Here is a 12620-nt window from a genome sequence, read left to right as displayed (position 1 = left end):
TTTTTTGCCTCCACTTTGATTTCTAGCCAAGGGGATGTGGTATGGCTTCACTAACTGCAGCGGATGAATCAAAGATGGAGTGGGTACAGAAGATTCACTCTCCAGACGCCTCCACACTCCTCTGCATTTTTCTCCACAAATGCTGTCTCTTTTTCATCATACTGAGCTCAGAGATTACAAGCATACCAGAAGATACAACCCTTTTATCTGAGTAATGAGCAAAAACTCTCCATTGTCTATTTCATGGCGTCTAACATCATAGTCTGGAAAGAATATCCAAATTATTGAGCGTAATGGAAGCCAGCATCATTTCAGAAATCAGAAAGCATGCATTATGTGAAGGAAAACATAATTTTCTGTTAATTTTGGAGATGAGACACGCTCTGTGAGTGAGGATTCTCACGTTCTTTCGGTTTGTTTCACATTCTCACAGGTTCCATGCAGAATATGAAAATATTTTCACCATCTCCCCTCTGGTGCAACACAAATACCTCTGCTGAATATCCAGCCACTCTAATGACTAATTATGAATTATTAAATGACTGATTATGGAAATGGAAAAAACATCAAGTTATTATGCCATTACAGATTTACATTGCCCATTTCGTACTTACATACAGTATATACGTGCAGAGCTAAGAATGGATTAGGCCTAAAATAAATACCAATTTCTCTTATTCTTCTCCAATGATTACCAGTAACTTTTGCACCAACCTGTGGGGCGACATTGGATCAGGCGGTAAGAGCAGTTGTCTGGCAGTCGGAGGGCTGCTGGTTCAATCCCCTGCCCGGGTTATGTCAAAGTGTCCCTGAGCAAGACACATAACTCCTGATGAGCTGGTTGCCTTGCATGGCCAATCACTGTTGGTGTGTGAATGGGTGAGAGGCATCAATTGTACAGCTCTTTGGATAAAGGCGCTATATAAATGCCAACCATTTACAGTTTCCCATTATATAAATTGCGTAAAGTGTATTTTTTTATCTTTAGATGCACAGGGATAGATTTAAGAAGGGATTCCGGCTTCTTTGGTACTGAAGAATTAGACGTAATCACATGAGAAAAGTAGGATTCATAAAGAACTTGCAGTGCATCCCAGTTAAGAAGCGAGATAGAGATTTATGGCTGTGATGGTACAGAGCTTTGCACCTCTGCAATTCTCTGTACTACGGACTGTACTACTGTACTATGTTTTCCTGTTTTCTCTTTTTCTAGAAACTGGTGGATGTGTGAAATATATTACTTAATTATTCTGACTGGTTCATGAAGGCCCATGACAGTTCTATGCAGCAAAACAATAAAAACTCAAAATGATATCAATTCCAAGCTAATTCAATGTTGCGTTGTGCCCTGTGATTCTGGTAGCTGTAATTTCTGCAAGATGGAAATATCAAGAGAGAAGATGTTACAAAGAAGTTTAGCCTTCCAGCTGAGTGAAAAACAAATGATTAAACATTGCGCACTCATCCACTTCTCTGCCATCCAGTCCCACCACCTGCTTTGCCTGAAGCTATGACTGCCCTCACCACTCCCATTCAGCTCAAAGAGGCCCTCCACCTGCACGGCATAATCCATTGAGCAACACTTTTTTCCTTCATGCATCTTTTGATGTTTTTCCATCTTTTATTTACATCTCCTGTTGATACATTTATTTCACTCAAATTATAAATTTTGTCTGCTTATTTATTCCACTCTTGATTCCTTTCCCTCGGTGATATGCCAGGTCTGTTTAATATAAAACCGGTCACAATAATACCCCCTGTGCTAATGTTGTCCGATCTCTCCTGTGGGATGTGTCTTTTCTCTTAGTGCAGTATTTTAATTTAGTTGTCACTTCACTATATATTACTATTATATACAGTATATTTATATACATATTTGCTTTTAACATCTTGACTATGGGATACAAAATGTTTTATATCAGACTGATAATGTGGAGTAGTCTTTTCATGGGGCTGCCAAGTGATTATCATTTTATATTACTTGAATTTGGCAGACTCACTTATCTAGAGCAACACTGTGAACACAAGTGCGTAAACAGGGGATCAAAGTGCAGTAGTTTCCCAGAGGCATAAGTACCATCCTCCTAGAGGCAGTAAAGTACAAAAGCATCAGGCCTTGAAAACTTGTAAACTACCCTGACAAGCATTAGGCAGTAACGTTATAGTATAAACAAAAAGGAAATACAACAGGTTCAGGAAACAGCAATTAAAAAAATATATACATGAGGGCTACAAGCGAGGGCTAAGTGCAGCGCTAACGAGGGTCAGGAGGCCAAGGTGTTGAGGTGGGTGGGACGTGGGGGGTGGTGGTGGTAGGGGGAAGCTAGGGCGACTCCTGATACCCCGACACATCTTCTGATGATCTGTGTCTCTGCTGTTCTCCTGGGTGTACTACTTTGTGAAGCACTTTTCAGTGGTAGGGGGGTGAACAAACAGAAGACCTGACAGGGGCAAACTGTTGCAGAATGGACTTTTGGTGTGCAGTTTAATTTGCAGTTTCATGCAAATAATTGATCAAATGGCTCTCAATTTTTCAGCTTGTGGATGAAACCAAGTTGGGAAAAGTGTGCTCACTATTTTGTATGTTTAAATGCTGAAGTTTTGATGACATCCATCGACTTCCGACTTGTATAAATACTTGTGCCAAACACACTATCCTCCACTACAACAGCAGAGGCAGCAGCCATGAAGTTCTGAAGAGTGAGTAACAGTGTGAGAGTCCCAGTGTTGTAAACCCACATTGTCTCCTTTCATCCTTCACTGCTTTCTGTCCAGTGATCATGTGTCTGGGCTTTGGGCTTGAAAATAAACCTGTCAATCAGTAACAACAGTGCTGACCATTTGTCACAGAAACTGGAACATAAAAACAAGTCTCAAGTAATGTAGTGCATATCACACAGGAAGAGTTCAGTTTTCATGAGTCAGAGTTTTTACACCCTCATGGGAAGTGTGGGAGACTAGCTTGCATATAGTTCCTTGCCTTGTGTATGTGTGTGGGTGTGTGGGGTGGTGGTGGTGGGGGATATTTTGTGAACTGTCTCCCTTCATACAGAGCCATACAGTACCATGGAATGAAAGCGCCTTTACATCAACAGATGCACTGTAAATATTGCATGAGCAAGTAGTTAACCTAATTTTGAAATAAAGTTCAATTTTAAATGTGATGCAGGTTGGTTAGAAAGCATGAGGGTGGTGAGCTTTAGAGCTTTTTGGACACTTTGGGAATGCTTTAGAAAAAACATACTCTCTCACCAGCAGGTTAATTTTCTGAACATTTTGTATAAATATAAATGTTCAAGCTTTTCTGATAATTCATGTGTCTGGACAAAAAGATGTGCAGATGTTTTGTATTTGCAGAGATTTGGGGACACTTGAGCATATCTGAGTTTGGGAAAATTCATGTGGAATTTGAATACTTGTCGATGTCTTCACCATATTTTGTACACAAGTTTGTATATAAAAACAAAGTAGTAGAAACTATATAATTTTGTTTGTATTTTAGTGTACATTTGTTATAGACACGGTACATACTTGCTCTGACATAAAGTTGTTCTCAAATTTCTGAATGGTATAAACCTCTTCTTTCATTTAAGTCTTCAACTATAAGTGTGCAGTAAATAGTTTTTCAGATATTTTATAGACTAGTACAAAATTGGTGTAAATTGCCCGTTGATGTAAATTGGAAAGGGAGAAACCGTAAAATGCATGTGTGCCTATTTGAATAGCATCCTTCCTGGATGATTTTATTCTTGTAAGTGTTAAGGAATTCAGATGAATGGAATCAGCAAATCTGGAAAAGGAAATTAATTAATAAATTACAGTCATCTTTAATGAGCATAATACCAGCACATTTCTCTACAAGGCTTTAAATGAAATACAGTAATTATGGTACATTGTAATGATAACAAACATACTCATGGGAATTCTTTGGAATTTCTAGTGCAGTATATGAAACACAATGTGGCGCTGCATCTGCAAACCTGTAAATGTAAATCAACAGTGAACTGTGTCCAGTGTTAAAGAGAACCCAATTATGTTTTTCATGTGGTAAAAAAAACCCAGCCTTGCTATTTGCCTTTTTTGTTTGTTACCAGGGTGATAAACAGAAAACTTTTTCAATGTTGTTTACCTAAATATTGTAGTGTGGTAAAAAGATATGATATAAAAGGTATTATTTCAACACTCTTGGACACAGAGTGTTTTTACAATAACCTTCAATGTGTTATTATTATTATTATTATTATTATTATTATTATTATTATTATTATTATTATTATTATACTACAGTATATTATTATTATATATTCTAGATAGTTATATATTATATATTATAATTATCTATTCCCCACTTCCTATGAGTATCTCTGGCAAAAACAAGCGAGTGAAATATTGTGTGAAAATATACCTAAGTGGCTCCAGGGAAACATTATGGCACCGTATGAACAAAACACCATCAGTTGGATAGAGGCAGGTGATGTGTCTTTCATATTCGTTCTAAATATATGAATAACTGTCTTAATTATCTGTCTTACTTATTGCACAGCTAAGCTTCACTGCATGCTATCAATCATCAAGATTTATCAATATTATGGTAATAATAAACAAACTGGACATTGTACTATTATTGCATGGAATCATGTTTTTAGCATCAGGGGTGTCAGAAAATACATACATGGCAGATTGAATCAATCGTTTTAATGATTTGAATTAATAGTCAAATAGGTCAAACGTGCCAGCAGCTGTATCCCCTCAGGTGTCCACAGTGTGCGCCCAGGAGAGGCGTGATGGCCACTGGCAGATCTATATGTGGCAGCACAGTACTGTGCATGTACAGACCTGGTGGCTCTGAGTGTGAAATTAGAAACTGCTGGAAACTCCCATTGTATGTTTTAGGCACAGCTATTCCTGTAACCCAGTACAAAATAAGGATGCTTGAAAAGCAACATTGGTAGAAACTCAAACCCACCCTCGATGATTGGTTCCCAGTGTAGTTGACCGAAGCACAGGCATTTCATAAATATCCAATGCATTTCCTTTCCCCCCTCCGATAGGACTGCATGGCCTCACACAATCCAAATACAGTTCAAGGAAGCAGTTAAGTATATTTTTTTATTTTAATGATCTGGCTGACAGAGGAGGCTTGGAGGGTAATAACACATATGGCACAACAGTTCTGCCTGGCTGGCTCTCTGGCAGCACCACCGCTCTGAGGCCTGGGACCTTTAGCCCCAGAAGCAGAACCATGTCACCATTCTGACACCCCTACACAGCTGAACCTTTGACTTCTGGTTTCGTTTCAGAAGTAGGGAATATTATGAATTCCTTAGTTGTCTATGAATTTATCTTGTAGTTGCAAGATTATTGTTATTTCTGTGATAATAGTCAAAAAAGGAGCTTTGGCTCAATTTTTGAAGTATGTCTGAAGTGTGCTCACGTGTGTCTTTGTGTGTGCGTACGTGCATACGTGTGCTTGTGTTTGTGTTTATGTGTGTGTGAGTGTGTGCATATGTGAGTGTGTGTGTGTGCATGCATTTGTTTTTCGGTGTGTGAGTGTGTGTTTGTGTGTGTGTGAGTGTGTGCATATGTGAATGTGTGTATATGTGTGTATGTGCATGTGTGTGCTTGCATATTTTTAAATGCATATTTGCGAGAAAGCGTTTCTACAAGCAGATTTGCTTTAGATATTTATTTTCCTTCTTTGTGGGTTTATTGAGTGTTTCAGGGGTCTGTTTTTGTCCTCAGGCTATCAGCAGCAGTAAAGAAAGCAAGCATTGCGTCAGACACACAAACAGAAGAACAGGATGCAGCCCCAGAATCTTAAATAGACTGTGAGCTGTTGCACCAGTTGATCATGAAAGGTGTGCTTCGATGACTAATGGACACTGCACTATGAAGAGGACCAGGAAACTTCACTACTGCAGCAAAGTGTTCTTATTGATGCCCATGCATGTATGCTGGTGATAGCTATCTTTGTGTATGCCTGTTTGTGTGTATGTGGGGACGAGGGGCCGTTTGCTTACAGTACACAGTACTTACAACGTATAACATCTTGCATGTAGAAAGGAAAACAATTAAACTGATTAAGTAATTAATTTCTCTGCATCCCTCTCTGCCTCTTCAATATAATTACATGCTATATGTTGTATGATGATATTGTATGATGAAATCTGTTAATTAATTAACAAGCCCTCAGAATTGCTGTTCTGTATGTACACAACAGTGGTCATCAATGTGGTGCATGGTTAGATATCAAGCGAAAATGTTGCCTAATTTCTGAATAATAGCTTGGGGGAAAGCTAATAAATTAGTTTACATGATATAACCCATGCATGAAAATATCTTTCCATATACTTAAGCATATATTCGGTATTTTAGTCAAAAATAATGATATAACAATTATGCTTTAATGACTAATCTTGGATATGCAAATAAAATATTGATAGAAATGTTTGAATATTTATGATGTGGTTTATTATTCATACATTTCATTCATTTGTTAAATGATTCATGCATTTATTTAATAAAAGACATTTATTATATGTGTGGGTAGGGGGAATTGAGGTGGGATATTGAGGGTGGTAGGCAAGGCCAGGTTGACAGGTAGGATTACATGCTAGCAAATGAGTTGTGGTCATGGTCTTTGGTAAACAAACTGCAGGAAACGTACATAAATGCTAGCTTTAGCTCAGCACGCGACACGATCACAATCTTAACGAAAGATAGTTGGCTCTCTTGCAAATCTGACCCCTCTAGGCACAAGGGAGAAAATATATTCAATGCATAGACAAGTAAGTTATTGTCCTCGATGTGGTGTTCTCAAGCTGTGCTTCGTCCTCCCTCAAGCCCTGGACACACTCTGATTGAGGGTCAGGAGCAAGCAGAGCTGTCCCTTACATCTTTGACATGGGCGTATGACTAATATGTGATGGTGCAGTGCAGGATCCAGGCAAAGTACTGTTATCAGAGGTATAACACTTAAACTGGACACAGAGCTCTAAGCAGAGCCCCATAGACAATCTGCCCCAAAAAGTTTCCATATTGCATGAATAAAACATGAGGCCCCTGTTCCGTGTCGAGGGAAAGCTGGCTTCCGCAATAGCACTGAAACCCTGGAGCCAACAACAGCAGCCTTCAGCAGCCTTTACAATGATTAAACCAGAGATGGATTTAACAGCAAGGAAGGGCAGTCAAAAGGCCAAGAGTGCTGCCTATTTAAATGGCTGGAAAATTGAATTAGTGAGAGATGGTTAGAAAAGGAATTTAATGAAGTACTGTAGCCCATAGCTGTAAAACTGACAAAACAAGGACAGGGTCCAACGCTTAAGAATAAGAATACAAACCAAAATATAACTGAAACAATAATTTGAGGCAAAATGTATTGCTATATGATGAATTACAAGCAAATATATTTCTGTATTTAACAATAACATCAAATATTGACAGTGAAATATGTTTTATAGCCGCTGTGGTGGCGCATGGTTAAGGCATCTGACCTCTCATGCAGGCATCAGTTGGAAGCAGTTGCACACCGAAGGACCGCGCCCTGGTCCTGCCAAAGCCGAGTATGGCCAGTGCACCAGGGAGAGGCATAATTGGGCCGCCACTCCGAGGGTGGGGGCGGGACTCGGCGGGGAGGATCGCCACATCCAAGATCGCCTTGGAATCACGGTCCAGGGCTGAAGACCATGCGGCTTGAAGAAGGCATGTCGATCTCTTTCAGGGAGCCAGGGGACGGGGTGTGTAGCACCCTGTTCTCTATTAAGATTACATTATTACATTATTGACATTTGGCAGACGCTCTTATCCAGAGCGACGTACAGTTGATTAGACTAAGCAGGAGACAATCCCCCCTGGAGCAATGCAGGGTTAAGGGCCTTGCTCAAGGGCCTGTGCGGATCTTATTGTGGCTGTACCGGGATTCGAACAACCGACCTTGTGTGTCCCAGTCATTTATCTTAACCACTATGCTACAGACCGCCCCGATAACATGGCCGATTGAAATAAACAGGGTCCACTTGGCAAAACAAAAAATGTATATATGTAATGTTTTGGGTTTTGTATAAATTGGTGTACTGGAGTGCATGAAATACTAAACCTTAATTTTGACAGTATTTAGAGATATTCGAATTTAAGACATGTTTCAAGCTCCACAATTCTCCACAGTTACATTTTCACAAATGATCAATGCACATACAGTACATTCATTGTCTTATGTTTACTTAATCCTACTATAGTACCCAGCTACTGTACATTGCCTGTGTTCCGATAGCATGTGTGCGCTTAATACAAATTAATCACAAAAAATGTTTTAAGTGAAATGTTTGCATTTGCTGACAGCCTCAAAAGACAGCAAATTCAATTGATCAGCCCTAACATCAGCCTGCTCTCCATCAAGGTATCAGCGTAGATCTCTGACAACATGCTTCAACCATATACAATGTCTACTGTATGCCAAACAACATGTGCTCACCACTGGGCAGATTGTTTAAGATTCACACACCTGTCACCCTCCCCTTCCTCTCTGTCACAAACTCCCTCCGCTTGCACCTATCCTCAGACAGGTCGAGAAGATCATACAAAATAAGTGCAAAAATCACAATAATAGTGCCTTGTATAACAAATATATTCATCCATATATCCATATATCCATTGATTTAAGTTTTTGTCAAATGCCCAAACTCACATTGCATAATTTGACATGCTATTTATTATTCAAAAGTAGGCTGGCTCCTTATTTATAAGCATACTGAATAATAATGAAATATTTTGAGAATGTATTTAGATGCTCACTGTTGGTGTTTCATTGTCTTCCTCAGAAATATTCATTCAGACAAGAGATTCATTAGAACTCCAAAAGAAGTCCAATGTATGCATCACAAAATAAATTTTTGTTGTAAAACGTCAGCCTTTTTAAGGAATAAAATCTCAAGAAATGTTTTTTTGCTGAAGCACAACAGACTGCGTGCAGTGTGTACTGAAAATGCTACAGTTTCGTTATGCAGGCAAAAAAATGCCTTTTAGTCATTGCTTCAATAACATGCTTGTAGTTGGTTCTTTACAGAGCTGTAAAGCTGAAGTTATACAGAATAAACTTATACAGAATTATTTTACACACGGATGGGGGTAATGCATTTTCTTCACAACTACGTTCCAAATACTGGTCAGAGATGGTTTCACGTCACGTTCAAGAGAGCCTATACAAAACATTGATAATAGAATTCCTATGTGCCAGTACTTTAGTAGAGGTATACAACTGCGACACAGATAACAATTATAATTCCTCCAGAGAAATTCTAAGTAAACAATGGACATTCTATCAACGTTTCTCTAACTTTGCTAACGAGTTAGCACATTTTTAGAATGAGAAACTATTATGCATTTGGTCCACTGGACACTTGTTGTGAAAATGACACAGAAATTACCTTATTTCTTGCAGTATGTGGATTTCCAAAATTCAAGTCACGTCCCCCCCACTTGTTTTGCTACCCACATGTTACAAAATAAGTGCAATGGCATCTTAAAATAGGTTCTACAGATAGAACCGTGAGTTCTAACAATTTCAAACGGTATAGCCTGTTACCATAGTGATTGGAAATTGTGCCCTGAATGAAATCAAAAAAATTAAGGGGTTAACTGTGTCAATCTGAGCAAGTCCATCTTTACTCCTTCCTGCTGTCTGCAGCAGATGCCATGCCTTCCTGCACATAGCAGCCAGACGGAGCCAGTCAGATCCTGAACATACGCGAGGAACAGAAGGACAGGGAGAGAAACAGATCACTGAGTAAACACACAGATTGTTGCTGTTGCCCAGTACCTGTCTCAGTAAGAGCTAGTACCTGCTCAGCCAAATTACAGCAGTGAGGGAGTAGAACACAATGGAATACAATATATTTTAATAAGTGCTTATGGCTTTATCCTTATAGATTTGCAACACAGCATTGCCAAAGATATTTCAAACTCAGTTACAGGAAGTGCAGCTGCATATATGGAAGCCCCCTGGTCCAAACATATTCCATTCATCACCTGCCCCCTAAATAATGTTTTTAGAAATATCAAACATACAGAATAAATGAGCTGTGTGTTACTTGGCACATTGCCAACATGTGTGGCAAAGCACAACACTTAGCCGCATGCAGTAGAATTCTGGCTGCCATGTGATTACAGCCGCTATTGAGCATGCCGTTGACTACAAGTTTTTAATGACATTTTCTTTAATGTTACATGTATTATTTACTAGGCTACATTGTCGCTAGAAACCCAAGGCTAGTTCATGACAGATCTAGTTCATGACAGATCTGCAATAGCAACATTGCTATTTCCTTTAATATTACATTTATTTTATACAACCCAAAACCATACCGTAAGCACAGAAGACAATTATAAGCAGTTCTTTAAGCCCACTCCTTACATATAATTTAGTTCACTTCCAAAATGTCTTCAGCAGGGCACAAGCCAGAAAATACAGCTCTGCGAAAGGTATAATTATTCTCAGTGATTCTTCCATATGACATCAGCTATCCCTTATATCGTCATAACAATTGTAAAAATATAACTATTTTTATTATTCAATGCCTATCCCCAGCTCTTCACATAGTTAATCTGTAAACAACAGAAGCTCTTACCACATGGGGACAACTACACAAAATAATACTTGGGAAAGAACCACATGTAATGCCCAGAACAGGTGAATGGAAGTCCCCCATGCTCCTGAAGATACTGCTTGTGGTACATGTGCTCCAGCTGCATTTGTTACATTTAATCAGATGTAAATCTGGTAATTCAGTACGTAAATCCAAATAAGAGGTTATGAAGTCAGTAAATCAGTCTCACTTAGTCTGGTCAATTACGTCCCGGTCTTGGCCCCATACCGTGGAGACGAGCACACTTTTAAGCAGCTGGGGCGATTAGTTAACACAATCCGGGCACAATCGGCGGCACGGCCGAGACAATCCGGTTTTCCACCGGACCGAAAACTTCAGTTTGCAAGTCAAATCTGCTTTGTGTCCATGTCTCTGTGTAATGTTGTGATATTTGTTTAAATATACTGAAACAGATTATAAATGTATTGTATCACAATTATGTCACTGTTGTAATATAATCATATTATATCAATAATTATGTAAAGCCTGTGTGCATTTCCAGTAATTTGTAAAGATACAAAATATATATTTTTAGAAAGATCTACGGTAGAGTAGAAGCAGAATTTCATTTGTAAAGTTTAGTTACAGTGTATCATCCTATGCAGCTATTCTTACGCACAATTAAGACTAAGAGTCTGAGGTAATATGTTCATTCATGGTCTCCAGTGTACTCCTCAGATGCATCATTGTCCCTAATTTGTCCAGATTGAGTTCTGCCGTATGATGTTGTTAAGGAATTTCTCTGGAGATCACCGTGCTCACAGAAAGAATATTTATCCAGTAATGGAAGCGACTGTGTTTTCCTCGCGGGTTTAAACTCATGTAATTGTACTTTGCTACACAAAAACAGGGGTAAGCCAGGCATACCCCTTTAATTATTGAAGAATATGCTGAAGAGCACATTAAAGAAGACTTTTTGGCAAAGACATGAAGTAGTAAATTTAATGGCTCTGTTGAGGAAAATTTGTTGGAAAATTAGAGGACCTCCTTAAAGTGAGGCAATGACTTTGCTTCCTTTGTCTCCATCTGTCTTGGATGTTATTCTTAAGATGATGGGGACTATGGTTCTATGGGTAAAAATGCCAGAAGCGCACTGGTGGGTAAAATTGTAATAAGGCTATTTTCTCATTACTGTAATGATTATGTACTATCCTCCATGACAGCTGCCATTTAGGAGTTGATGAGCAGAGTTTACAATCTGTTCTTTGTTGTAATAATAAATCAGGATTGTCTCAATGCAAATTTAAATTATTTTAGATGTTACAGCGTAAGGCATTGCAGCACAAATAAAAAGGAAAAAACTCAAGATGATGGAGTTACAGTATGCAGGACCATACAATTACGTTTTCAGCATTTTTTCATTCTTCAGGAATATGAGTCTGTGCACAGGGCTCCCAAAACGATTTTAAGAAAATATCAGGGAAAATTACAATCATGTACATAACCCCTTTAAATAAACACACACATACTCACACATTACCTGCCTGAATACCAATACCATAGAATAGAGTTTATGTACAAAGGCTCAGCTGCACTCAAAACATCATTATTCTGCCTGCACTTAATCCAGTAATAGTGGTGGGAGGAGAACAGAGAAGAGAGATGGAAGTTGACTGAAAAACCTCTTGCAAAGTTACCACAGGCAGCCTTGTACCCACAGTATCCATAATTCTTAACCGCAATTGCGTGTGTCTCACTTTACAGTAAACTAATTTAGCCTTTCTAATCGCCTCATATTGCTCATTAGGTATAGCTCACAATGCCGTCCAACAAACAACTGTGATGATGAGAAATGTGAATTGTTAACGTGTCTACAGGTATCCTTCATTTTTCCATTTTGGTGGAACCATTTGGCAACATCTGTGTTGACTGGCAGTCGTGAGAAAGTTAATTTTCACACTCCAAGTACATACCTGAGTATCACTAGGAGCCGAGTGCTTATTTTTCTTCAAAGATATTCGAGCTGTAGCAAATTTTGGA

The sequence above is a fragment of the Conger conger genome, chromosome 2 (genome assembly GCF_963514075.1).
Source record: "Conger conger chromosome 2, fConCon1.1, whole genome shotgun sequence".
Taxonomy (NCBI): domain Eukaryota; kingdom Metazoa; phylum Chordata; class Actinopteri; order Anguilliformes; family Congridae; genus Conger; species Conger conger.
This window is presented reverse-complemented; position numbering follows the sequence as displayed.